The sequence below is a fragment of the Stegostoma tigrinum genome, chromosome 3 (assembly GCF_030684315.1).
Source record: "Stegostoma tigrinum isolate sSteTig4 chromosome 3, sSteTig4.hap1, whole genome shotgun sequence".
Taxonomy (NCBI): domain Eukaryota; kingdom Metazoa; phylum Chordata; class Chondrichthyes; order Orectolobiformes; family Stegostomatidae; genus Stegostoma; species Stegostoma tigrinum.
This window is the reverse complement of record NC_081356.1, coordinates 406,852-421,133: the sequence shown is the minus strand read 5'-3', so window position 1 is coordinate 421,133 and position 14,282 is coordinate 406,852.

Genomic DNA, 14,282 nt, shown 5'->3' with positions numbered 1-14,282 from the left:
ATATTGCTGAAGGGCCTGTACTGTGCTGTACTGTTCTATGCTCAATGTTCTGTAAATAATAACTGGATAGGATCACTTTAATAGCACTTTCCCAGGAAGTGAGATGGTTGCGGGAGGATTTCTGCTCAGAGACTTGAAAGACACACAATAAAGTTAAAAAATAATTTTTTTTATGCAGTACAGCAAATAGTTTTTCAGCATCCTTGTTTATATGAATGTAATCCATTCATCATGTCTGGCTGTGATACATATTTTGATGTTTGTGATATTTATGTTGTAGTCATGGAATATAAAATATATTCCAATTCTCAGTTAATCCTAGATTTTTACTGATCAACCATGGGTGGATTGCAGGTGGGTGGACCTGTAAAGGGGGGCACTGAGTGTTTGATCTGTCATCAGCCCATCTAACACCCACTCCTGCTGCAATTTGTGCCCTCATCTGCTGCCCATATTTAATGGACTGTGGAAAAGGCTGTGACCGTTATGAAACGTTGTGCTCCTGAGATGCTGCTTGGCCTGCTGTGCTCATCCAGCTTCACACTTTGTTATCTTGGATTCTCCAGCATCTGCAGTTCCCAATATCACCAAAAAAACTTGGCCTCTGCTTCTAATTGTGACTTATGTTTTAGAAATAAAAATTGATATAGTGACAGAAATTCTTGAAAACTGGGTTTCAGTCACAGGCCTCTGTGTCACCTGTTCGTGAAAGTAATCAACATTTTGCTCCTTTTTATTTTTTTTTAAAGTCAGGAGTTATTTGTACAGAAGATCTCATCTTAGTCCAAAGATGTACAGGTTCTGTGGATTAGTCGTGGGAAATGTGGGCTTACAGAGATAGGCATGGCTTTGGTGGGATGCTGTTTGGAGGGTTGGTGTGGACTCAGTGGGCTGAATTGCCTGCTTCCACACTGTAGCGATTCTATGATTTTAGGGTTTGATTTTGTAGTAATCATTTGAAAAAGTTTCTGACTTGCAGTCCTGCCTATGCATTTCAAAAGTGGTAGTCACCACCCTGCTTAAAAAAAGCAATCCATTTCGTATCTTTGTATAAAATACGCCCCATCTCCAACCTCCCCTTTTCTTCCAGAGCCCTAGAACATGCTGTAATTTCCCACGTGCCTACTGCTGCTCCTTGTGCCTCAACAACATACGATGCTTGACCATGAACTCACTTCCTTCATGTACTCCAGTGCCAGGAAGCTCCACCTCTCTATCATTCGCTTGAAGCCCTCAGTGTACATGATGGTAGAAAATTGCCATGCTTTTGTTTCTTTCAGTTAAACATTGGGAGTAATACAGCCATTCTCTTGCTACTGAATCCTCCCTTCTCCCTACCCATGGGCTGTGACTCAGGCTGTTTGCAGTCTTGCTGTTTTATTTCACCACAAGCTGAATCTCCTGCCTCATATCAGCTTCGTCAAAGATTGTCTGCTTCCACTTCTGTAACATTACCTCCTAGGGACCATCTTCTGCTAAAGATTGTGGTTCAACAAATCCAAGAAGATGATATTTCTTAAGTAAATGCTGTGATTAAGATCATACTAACAATGATTTTAAAAACTTGAAACTACAGAAATCAAACATCTGTTGTCATGCAGTGATGATGACAGCATTTCTCTTCCACCATGCTGTTGGCAAGTGCTTACTTTCACCATTACTCTGTCACTGTTTGGCACCAGCCTTAGTTTTAAAATTCTATAGGGTTCTTCCAGTCTTCTCATTTCACTTTGGTGGAAGATGGGTGGAGATCCCAAAGAAAGGACAAAAAGGAGAGGCACTTTTCTTCTTTTCCCCCTCTAGATTCCATAATGGGAAGCTTTTAACAGAAGTTACGGAATTTAGGTGCTAAAACCTGTAAATGATCAACAGAATCTGAAGATGCATTTGAAAAAGTTCTGATCTGATGGGAAATTAGCAATTTTAATAAGCATAAAAAAGCTTTTCATGTTTTACAGTATGATCAGGCTTTATCAGAAGACTTATTTGCTTTTAGTGCTGAGTGATTTAAAACAAAGATATGTTGATTTGCTGAAATGTAAGCCCTTCACTCAGGTGTCAAGACAAGATAATGAGTGCCTATATTTTTCTTTTAAGGCAGCTATCTCTTGGTGTAATGTTAAAGGAGAACTATTTTTGATATACCCCACAAGCATGCAAAAGGAATAGAAACTGCAAAGATTATACCAGCCTGTGCGAATGCAGCTTTAATTCATTCACTGAAGGTGAGTGTTTCTGCCTTGGCCAGTATTTATTTCGCAACCTAATGATGATGGCTCCAGTGGCTGCAACTGGATTGTCATCAGCCACCTCCAGTCAAAAGCTTTTTTGTAGTATTTGATTTTGACCATGTTAATCAAACAATGTTTCTACTTAAAGACCCCACGTGGATACTGAGAAAATACCAACAATAGATCTTAAGATGATTCTACATCTATTTTGGACATCCTAGCAACATCCTTGAAGCAGGAATCTTGTTGCTTATAGATTATTTGACATTATTGCAAGGTTAGGCTTTTAGTACCTGACCTAAAGACTATTTGTCTAGAATAGAAAGAGGAACAATGCACTTTAGATGTCAAGAATGTGATGCTTGACAACTATGATGCTGCTGCTGTCTGCTAATGGGCACTGAGGCCTGTTGTTGTGTGGCACAAGATTATTTGGGAAGAAGTTGCTTTTGATATTAAAAACCTGTAGACCAGATGTGCCTTAGTTTATCAAGGAATCCAAAAACTTTGCTAATGAGCTGATTGTGCCATATGCATGTCTCAATACCTGAACAGCCCTCTTCAGAGTACAGGTAAAATTGATTCTGGATAGTTGCTCTAATTGATGCATTGGGGAGGGTTTGTAGTTTTGACGATAAGTAGCCACTGGTATTGACTCATCAATTTGATTTGTTTATTTCATGGTATTTTCATTGTTCACAACTTAGTTAAGCCGCACTCCACTTATTATTTGCCTTTGCTCATTATAGAAGTAAAAGTTCAGAGGCTGTGGGTCCCAGATTTCGTCCTGACTGTGCCTTTGTCATTATCTAGATGAGAAGTAGGGGTTCCTGGTGTCAGCATTCTTAGTGTGTGAATATATACCATGCAGTTACTTTGTGTTAATGAGCTCCGGGTGGTTAAAATTGGCCACATTTCATGGGTCACAATGCAGCTGAAATGAGAAGGCCTCTGATTCCCTTCCTGAAGCGTTACAACCCTCCGGGTCCCCTGCTCCTATGATGCTGCTGTGTCCATCCAGCTCTGCACCTTGTTAGCTCAGATTCTCCAGCATCTGCAGTTCCTACTATCCCTGTCCCTGCAAGTTAGCATTAGTCATTTAGCTGATCACGATAGTGGCTGGGAGTTCATCCTGTTGTATTTCTGTCAGCTCCACAGTTTAGATTATATTAAATTCCCTACAGTGTGGAAACAGGCCCTTTGGCCCAATAAGTCCACACCGCCCCTTGGCACAGACCCATCCCCCTATAACCCACATACCCCTGAACACTATGGGCAATTTAGCACGGCCAATCCACTTAGCCTGCACACCTTTGGACTGTGGGAGGAAACCGGAGCACCCAGAGGAAACCCATGCAGACACGGGGAGAATGTACAAACTCCATACAGACAGTTACCAGAGGCTGGAATTGAACCCCGGTCCCTGACGCTGTGAGGCTACAGTGCTAACCACTGAGCCACCGTGCCGCCCAGTTGCATGTTATTTGTATATTTCTACTGGAACTTGTATAGTTCTGAAATACTTAGTAGCATATTTATACATATTACAATTTAGAATTAACACCTTGGCTTTTTCTGTTGTGTATGGCTTATTCATTTCAATGCACTGGACTTAAATCTTTTTGTGTAACAGCACTTGTGCAGTCACTTGAAAGGATTTGGCTTGTTTGTGACCTCTGCAGGAACTGTTGGTTTGTTGTGGGGCTACATAGCTGTAAGGGAACATTGGTTGATTCTGAGGAAGAGTCACCGGACCTGAAACGTTAACTCTGATTTTTCCTTCACAGATGCTGCCAGACCTGCTGAGCCTTTCCAGCAACTTTGTTTTTGTTCCTGATTTATAGCGTCCGCGTTTCTTTCGGTGTTTATTTGGTTGTTTCTCTGATCTGTAAGATGCTCCCCATAATAGGGCCATTGCTGCTTTAGACTTATATAAGAACACGAAGTCAGTGTAGGGATGATTTCTTCCAGGGTTCCACAAACCCTGTACCTTTTTCCTGCTGTTATCAGACTGCTGATTGGGCTTCTCTAATTCCACTCTAATGTTGATGTTACCTTTGTGCACCCTCTGTGCGGTTGGAATCTTGTATGCCTCGTTCTAAGCACCTTTAAGAGCTTCATCTCTTTGTTATGATCTGCCTGTACTGCTCGCAAAACAAAACTTTTCACTGTACTTAGGTGCATATGACACCAATAAATCAAATCAAATCATGGTGGATTAATGTTTGTTCAGGCTGGCGTCAGGGATCTTATAAAATAATTTAATATATATACCATGCCTGTTCTCAGATGTTCCCTTCTGGACAATCTAGAAGCTATAGCCTTAGAAAGAATGTAGAAGTGAACAATAGTCTTTGATTTTTGTGAAAAAGCATTTGTTTGTGAGTTCCTTCCATGTCATTCTATGGTTTTGTTAAAATCAGATATTTACACTGCAAGGATAAGTCACATAACCCATTATGTGCTGTGTACTGACAGTTGAGACATCAGAAGTGTCCCATGCTTTCAGGAGAGAACACCTTGGCAAATAGGATTGTGGAAAAATCCAAAGGCATTTTCTACATATATAAGCAGACAGAGGGTAGGTCCATAATTTTTGTACAGCTGGAGGAAGTGGGCAAGGTCTTTAATAAATACTTTGCATCAGTGTTCACAACGGATAATGACATGGTGGATGTTGAGTCTTGCGAGGGGTTTGTTGATATTCTAGGGTATGACATTGAAAAAGGAGTGGAGGTTTTTTGTAAAGCATTAAGGTAGACAAGCTCCCAGGACATGTTGGGATCTATCCTACAATGCTCAGGGAGGCACGGGGGAAGTTGCTGGGCTCTTGTACAAAATCTTTGTATCCTCTTTAGTCACTGGAAAGGTCCCAAAGGACTGGAGAATAGCCAATAATGTTCCTTTGTTTAAGGAGGGAAACAGGGATAATTGAGGTAATTGTAGGCTGGTGAGCCTTACATCTGTGGTAGAGAAATTATTGGAGAAGATTGTTGAGAATTAGGATTTACTCACATTTGGGGAAAATATGGACTTATTATGGGCTACGGGGAGAGTGCAGGGAAGTGGAGTTGAAATGCCCATCAGCCATGATTTAAATGGTGGAGTGGACTTGTGGGCTGAATGGCCTTACTTCCACTCCTATGTCATATGGACTTATGGTCTTAGCAACAGGGAGCATGGCTTTGTGCAGGGGAGATCATATGTCACAAATTTGAATTGGCGAAAAATAATTGGAGTGATTCAATACTTTGTAGTCTAGTTAGGACATTGGTTAGCTCAGTTGGCTGAACAGGCTGTTTTGCAACGCAGAATGATGTTAACAACATTGTGTCAATTCCCTCACTGGCAGAGCTTACTGTAAAAGACTCACTTTCTCAACCCCTCTACTTATCTGAGTTGTGATGTAGTTTGGTTAAACAATCACCCTCACCTCTCTCTAATGAGACAGCAGCTCTGTGGACCAGAAGGACGATAATGACTTGACTTTTACTTTAGTCTAGTTTAAAAACAATTACTGTTTTCCATAATTTGCAAATTATGAAACCGGTTAGATCCATTACATAACAACTGGAAATCAGACTGCATTGATTTGGAGACTTTTTTCAGTTATTAAGCATAATGCTCAATGTCTGATTTGAAGAATCCCTTGGCACCACCTCTGTAACAGTAAAAACAGCGTGAAACCAAATAGTTTTAATAAAAAACAGAATTCATGCAATTGGATCAAATTCTTTTTGAAGTTCAAAGTTGTGAGTAGAAAAAAAACCTTACATAAATGCAAATTAACAGGAAGTTCAGTTGCTAGCCTGCTGAGTTTTTGGTAACTCCAATGCAGCTTTTTCTTGTTTTGGAATATGTTTTAAATTTGTTCAATATGGAGGTACTGCATTAGAATGTTTTCTTGTTTAAGTTGTGCACAGACTACTTATTTGACAAGATACGTGGAAGATGTTTTGCGGATTATGGAGTGAGGGCCTAAGTTGTTTTTATCTTTAACCCTTATCTCCTTGAACAAAACAAATCATATGGCTCATACAGGAGGATTTGTAAGACTTGTGTTTTGAAGATTTGAGAGAAAGGAAATTCCTCAGTAACCAAGCGCTGGTGGAATTCAGTGGGTTTGCTGGTATCAGAGTCTGTAGTAATATGATGGGGTGGCTGATCGTTACACTGTACTTCCCACCCTGATTTGAATCCAAAGTGGGAATGCTGACAGGTGGTCCTTCTGCCTCACTTAGGGGCTGGCTTTACTGACAACAAAGCAAGTAAACCCTTAGATAACAAAGTGTGGAGCTGGATGAACACAGCAGGCCAAGTAGCATCTCAGGAGCACAAAAGCTGACGTTTCAGGCCTAGACCCTTCACTCTCTGATGAAGGGTCTAGGCCCGAAACGTCAGCTTTCCTGCTCCTGAGATGCTGCTTGGCCTGCTGTGTTCATCCAGCTCCACACTTTGTTATCTTGGATTCTCCAGCATCTGCAGTTCCCATTATCTCTGATACAAGTAAACCCTTAGTTTGGTTTTCATTTGCTGCTTCCGCTGTTTTGCTCTGGGCTTCCACCTGGGCCTGGCTCAAGATGTTTAGCACTGTTGTGGATGTGGAAATTTGGATGTTGTTTGGGCAGTGTTGGGCAAGCAGTTCCTGTGAGTTGGTGAGAACATGTACCGTTGTTAAGATGCTTCACTGAGGTAGTGGCCTGGAGATGAGGTGTTTGTAGTCTGTGGTGACGGATGATCCACAAATAAGTCTCAGCAGAAAAAGCTGTTGTCTTTGATTACAGAATTGAGGTTATTATATCTCAATAACTATATATACAAGTTAGTTTAATTCTTGGGAATATTAGTTGTTTTTAATGAGGTAAGCTAGACACTTGTGCCTTCTTTGAGGAGACTGGGACAGCATGTAGTTGCTTTCAGTTTGATTTGCCTAGGCTTGCCCATTTAATCAGCCACCCAGTGGCACTGTGTAATATATTAGAGAGGGCTAAGTTTCAGTTTAGATTAACCATTTCATGTGCATTACTTTTTTTGTGGACCATAAGCAGCATAGCAATAGCTGGAATGGCCAATAAATGCTGACCTAGCCAGCAACACCCACATATCATGAATGAATTAAAAAAGAAGTTGAAATGCCAATGTCAATGAGGAAATTCAGAGCCATTGCATTCTCATTTCTAAGTTCCCCTTTATTTTTCAGAGTAGAATAATGTATATCATCTATACCTGGTGTTCAGGAGGCAGCCCCAGGGAGGTAACACCTCAGATAAACCCTAAATCTTCCTTACTGGATTTTCATCACTGTTTGAATGGAAAGTGGTTGAAAAGGAACTTGGAGCCCAAGGGAGGGCTGGATAAAGTTGGTGTCAGAGCTGGGGATTAAGTTTCTGATTTTGTGTGAATGCTTTGCGCCACCAAACAGATGTTCTGTTTGAATTATTATTTTTGATAATTGATTTTTTTAATGTGGGAATGTACATCAGAATTTCTGTTAAACTTGGTACGTAGAATGTTGTGAAGAATTTAACATTTATTCAGTGCAATTGATGACTCCAAGACATCCCAATGAATTACCCTTTAAAGTATAGCCACCGTGATATAGAGAATCGTGCTGACCAATTTGTGCAAATATTGTGTCACACGTTGTGATAATGAAAGTGATTATGAATTCCGATGTTACTGGAAGGATAATTGTTGGTCAGATTATGGAGGTGCTGGTGTTTGACTGGGGTGGACAAAGTCAGAAGTTGGACAACACCGTTTTAGTCCAACAGATTTATTTAAAATCACCAAGCTTTCAGAGTGTTGTTGCTTTGTCAGGTGAAGTCCTCACTGTAGGACTGTTGCCCTACTCTTCAAAGAAAAAGTATTTTCTTTTTCAAAAGTTCACTGAGAGCAACCAAAACCTTAGTTTAATATCTCACTCAGAAGTCTCCCTCAGAACTGCGCTGATGTTTTAGCCTAGGTCTTGTGTTCAAAATCTCTGGAAAGGACCTTTAAATCTATGACCGTGCAAAACCAAGGCAATTGTACTGTCACTGAGAAAAAGCATCTTTTAAAGATCTTGAGTATTCCTGAGAGTGGGACCTCCATTGATTAGGGTTGGGGGCGGTGGGTGGTGTGAGGAAAGAGAATGAAACACTCAACTTGTCTCTGCTGCCCGGAGTGTGATATTGCTGCGGGGCAGCCTGATCTAAAGGCAGTGGGTTTGGAACTTTTTCCAGTTTTCTAGTGGAACGCAGCCCAGGGCTTTTCTTCCTATTTAACTTTTGTATTTGTGAAGATGAATTCGCATGTGTGGATGATTTTTGTTTTGTTCAATAAAATTACATGTAATTGAATTTGTATACTGTGGAATCAATTAGTGCCCAAAATGAGAAAAAAATACAAAGATCTCTGCTTCTTGAAGACCTTCAGCAGAAGACATTTATTCTTTTAAGCTGCTCTTGGATATGTACATGGAGGATAGTAAAATGTAGGGTATGCAGGGTAGATTGATCTGAGTAGGATAATAGGTCGGCACAACATCATGGGCCGAAGGGCCTGTATTATGCTGTACTGTTTTGTGCTCTATGCTGTAAGATGCTGATTGTACCTGTCATAAATTGAACAAATAAATTGTATTCCCATCTATCATATGGTTACAATTCATTATTTATTCTTAGAGTAACAATATCTCGCTTCAGCTTATTTTCTTTTCTGTTCCCCTCTTCTGCCTTCCACTCTGTCATATTCCAGCTCAGGGGGCACGGTTACGCAGTCTTCTCGTACAAATGTACCAAATCCTCCACTTGTAGACGAGGAGGGGGTACAGCATCTGGAAGAATTGCAGTGGCCATTAGATTGTGTTGCTCTCATTGCCCTTCACTTTGATTCGCTCTATCCTGTGTGCAGTCAGATTGCTACATCATGAAGGTGCATCAAACATTGGGAGGTACTGACAGCGTATCACCACTTCCCTAGCTGTCTCACTGTTCATTTTAATATGAACAGCAAAGTAGCTATAAGTAAAAGGAAGCAGATTTGTTACATCTGTCAGATCTCTGAACTTGAGCAGAATTATTTGGCTCTGGTACAGCGTTGTTTCCGACATGCCTTCACCATTATAAGAAGGTATATTTGTAAAGAATAAGGTGCTTAGAAATGGAAAGCTACTTATCCACTTTGAAATTCTGCTGTTCATTTACTGTTCTTAGAATCTCTTAGGATCTGTCACAATCCTAATATCAAAGACTAGTTTCTCAGCTTGAGTTTTAGCTGCACAATGTGCCAGATTTGTGCTACAGTGAAAGAACTGTGTTCAAATGTAGCTTTTTCTTTTAAATGAGAAAAGTTGTGCTAAAATTAATTCTCGTGCTGCCTGCACAGGCCTGTGAGCATTTTAAAAAGGATTATGACTCCTAGCATTGCAGTGTTGCCAGAAATGGAAATACGACCTTCCATGATAGTTCAGTTGATAAATGCATCATTTAGCAGATGTTGCAGATCAGGGAAGTGCCTGAATTGTATTGTATTAGTTGGTGTAAACTGGCTTGTTCATCGAGTGGCAGTAGTTAGTTTGAACCGAAAATTAGATCAGCCACTGTACACCGCTCTGGATATGATCAGGTGGTTCTTGCTGGAAACTGCACGGCCTGGATATTGTCACAGAAATTACAGTGAGGCTATGAGTATCTGATTTCTGTATTCAATTGCCAGTATGCAGTGTCTAATTGCTGTTCCCTTTCTACTGTATATACTTTGCTTTATTGCTACGTCAGCAAGAGATTTAATATTAGAATACACGAAGAGAAACAAAATGCTATGTCTTCACACTAAACCCACTGGATTAAGTTAGGTCTTGTCTGTTCAAATATCTCAATTTTGTGTGCCTAGTTTTAAAGACTCCCATACACCTTTCCTGGTGCTGAAATTTTATTTTTAATTGTGAAGCGTAACTCCTTCAGAAGTTAGGTATTGAAAATGTAAACAAGAACCTTTTTTGTTCACTTCTTAAAAAAATATTTTCCTCACTTCCTCATATTTCACTTTTCAGTCTATGATGTCATTTCTACAATGGCAGGATTTTTCAGATGTAGAAAAATCTGTGGGGCATATACAGTGGGCCTGTGTAATGTGCCAGCAAAGTATCCATTTAGTGAACCAAGGGAGAAACTTTTGCACCGTCCCCACTTCTAGTTTCCCTGACACAAAAAGTGGAAGTATGCCCTCGATACCCATTCGATCCAGTGTCCCCAAGACGGCACATGTTTCAATAAGTTTAGAAGAATGAGACATTAAACTCCGGTGGTTTTGGGCCTACCCTGTTCAACCTATTTTTCTTAAAATAAATGTAACATGGAAATAGACTCTTCGGTCCAACCAATCCTTGCTGACCATAGTCCCAAAATAAACTAGCCCCATCTGCCTGCACTTGGCCCACATCTGTCCAACATTCCTTATTCATGTACTTATCTAAATGTCTTTTAAATGTTGCAATTGAACCTACATCCACCACTTCCTTAGGAAATTCCTTCCTCACACAATGCTTTCTGTGTTTACCTCAACCTCCTACGTTACAGTTAGAAAAGGTCCCAGCCTATTCAGCCTCTCCTTTATAACTCAAACTCTCCATTCCCAGCAACTTTGCTGTAAATCTCTTCTGAACCCTCTCCAGCTTAATAATAAGACAGAATTATCAGAACAGGACATAGTACTCCAGAAGAGGCCTCACCAACATCTTTGTACAACCTTAACATAACATCCGAACTCCTATATCCAAAGATCTGAGCAGTGAAGGCAAGTGTGCAAATGCTTTCTTAACCACGCTGTCTACATGTGGCAAACACTTCAAAGAATTGTATACCTGAACCCCTAGGTCTCTGTGTTCTACAACACTACCAAGGACCTACCATTAACAGTTCCTGCCCTTGTTTGTTTTACCAAAATGCAATACATTTATGAAAATTAAACTCCAACTGCCACTCCTCATCACATTGACCCAATTGATCAAGATTTCTTTATAATCTTAGATAGCCATCTTCACTATCTACTACCTCACCTATTTTGGTGTCATCTGCAAACTTACTAAGTGTGCTTTCTATATTTTCATCTAAATAATTACTATAAACGATAAACAAACAAGGATCAGCATTGTTCTCCATGGAACACCACTGGTCACGGGCCTCCCGTCCAAAAAACAACCTTTCACCATCTCACATTGCCTCCTGCCATTGAGTCAATTTTGAATCCGATTGGCATGTCTTCTCTGAATCCCATGTGATCTAATTTTTCTATTTGGGGACCATGTGGAACCTTGTCACAGGCTTTACTAAAATCCAAGTAAACATTGTCTGCCATTCTGCCCTCATCAATCTTCTTGGTAACTTCCTCAAAAAAAAACTCAATCAAGTTTGTGTGACATGATTTCCCTTGCACAAATCCGTGCTGACTATCCCTAATAATTCCTTTTCTCTCTAAATGCATATGAATCATATCTTTCAGAATCACTTCCAACAACTTACCCACCACCAAGGTCAGACTCACAAGTCTGTAGCTCCCAGGCTTCTCCTTGTGTCCCCTTCTTGAACAAATGCACAACATTAGCCATTCGCCAGTTATCCGGCACCTCCCCTGTAGTTATAGATGATACAAATATTTCTGTAAGAGGCGCTACAATTTCCTCCCTAACTTTCCACAATGTCCTCAGATGTACTTCAATAGGTCCATATATTTTCTAAGACCGCCAGCAATTCCTCTTCTATATTGTGAACTGTTTTCAAAACATCAGTATTTATTTCCTGAGTTCCCCTAGCATCATTTATTTCTCCACAGCAAAACTAATACAGAATATTAATTTAATATCTCTCCTATCTCCTGAGGTGCAACACGTAGAAGGCTCTATCTGTAAGGTGCCCTACTCTCTCTAGTTGCCCTTTTGCTCTTGATGTACTTGTATAATCTGTTTGGATTATCCTGACCATGTTCTCTCTTTGTCTTCCTGATCTCTGTCTTAAGAATGCCCCTACTCTCTCCATACTGTTCAAGAGATTCATTTGAACTCGGTTGTTGACTTGCTTGCTGAGCCAGTGGGTTTGGTTGCAAACGTTTCTTCACCCTACTCGGTAACATCATCTATGCACCTCCAGTGAAGTGTCAATGTTCTGTCCCACTTGTTACTTGTGTATTTCGGTCTGTTGGGGTAGGTGGCATCACTTCTGGATTTGTTTCTTAGAGGATGGTGTATGGAGTTCAGATCGACATGCTTGTTAATGGAGTTTGGTTTGAGTGCCAGGCATCTGGGAGTTCTCGTGGGTGTCTTTGCTTGGCTTGTCATAAATGGTTATGTTGTCCCAGTCGAATTGGTGTCCTTTTTTTTGTCAATGTGTACAGAAATAAATGATAGTTGGCCATGTCTCTTGGCAGCTAGTTGGTGCTTGTGGACCCTGATGGCTAGCTTCCTTTGAGTTTGCCCTATGCAATGTTTTTTGGCAGTCTTTGCATGATATCTTGTAAAGAAGGCATATGGTTTGTTGGCCTTCTTTGGCAGGGGAATTGAGTTCAACATCCACGAGGTTATGTTGCAGCTCTATAAAACTCTGGTTAGGCCACACTTGGAATATTGTGTTCAGTTCTGGTCACCTTATTATAGGATGTGGAAGCTTTAGAGGTGGTGCTCCGGACTTTTACCAGGATGCTGCTTGGGCTGGAGGGCAGGTCTTTTGAGGATAGTTTGAGGGAACCAGGGCTTTTTTCATTGGAGTGAAGAAAGATGAAAGGTGACTTGATAGAGGTGTACAAGATGATGAGGTATAGATAGAGTGGATAGGCAGAAACTTTTTCTGAGGAAGAAATGACTATTGTCAAGTGACATAATTCTAAGATGATTGGAGGAAGGTATAGGGGAGATGTCAGAGGTAGGTGCTTCACACAGAGAGTAGTGGGCATGTGGAATGCGCTGCCGGCAGTGGTAGTGGAGTCAGATAATTTAGAGACTTTTAAGCAACTCTTGGAAAGGCACATGGAGGATAGTAAAATGTAGGGTATGCAGGGTAATTTGATCTTAGTAGGATAATAGGTTGGCACAATATTGTAAGCCGAAGGGCCTGTAACTGTGCTGTACTGTCTATGTTTTATGCTCTTAAGTTGACAGTCCAAGCTACAAAACTTCTCAAAAACCTTGATCAGTTGTTTATATCTAATAGATGATTCTTCTTTCTTCTTGACAAGAACGACAATATCTTTATTCATCAATTATTCTCTAATCCGAATGCCCTTATTGTTCACTCTAACAGGAACATAATGACTATGAATTCTCATTATCACACTTTTTTGAAAGGCTGCCACCTGTCAAACCTTTGCATAACTCCAAGCAATCTACTCCAATCAATTTTTGATAGTTCTTGTCTCATAACATTCACATTTTAAAATAAACCCTAATTCCATGGGATGAGTCAAGTGAACCTCTTCTGAACTGCTCAAAGTATTTAAAATTGAAAGGATGTGAGTCTACAGGATCTGACCAGCACTTGGCGTAATGTTCCAATATTGGAGTTATTTGGCATTAGAAATTGAAGTTTGTGCATGTTGAATGATGTGTCTTTCTCCCACACTGTGTCTTAACTGTATCAGAGGTCATAAGACATTGTATGGCTCAATACCTCTGGCTCAATACTTTATCTTTTCCCAAGAACTACTACTTAAATTTATTGTTGCAGCAGTAAAAGATTATTTGTCAAGCTGCTTGCTGTGATGTGGAGGTGCTGGTGTTGGACTGCGGTGGACAAGGTCAGAAATCACAGCACCAGGTTATAGTCCAACAGTTTTATTTGAAAACACAAGCTTTTGGAGCCTCAGTCCCTCTTCAGGTGTTGGTGAGAGAGACAGTATCAGGCACAGAATTTATAAGTAAAAGGTCAAAGGGTCACACCATTGTTGAGGATGTACTACACAAATCTAAGATACTGTTAAATCTTTAATCAGTTAGAATGTTTTAATTGATTAATATATATTTGTGTATCCCTAAATTCCTTTGAAGTCACCAGTCCTGAGAAAACTGAAGGTTTTATCAGT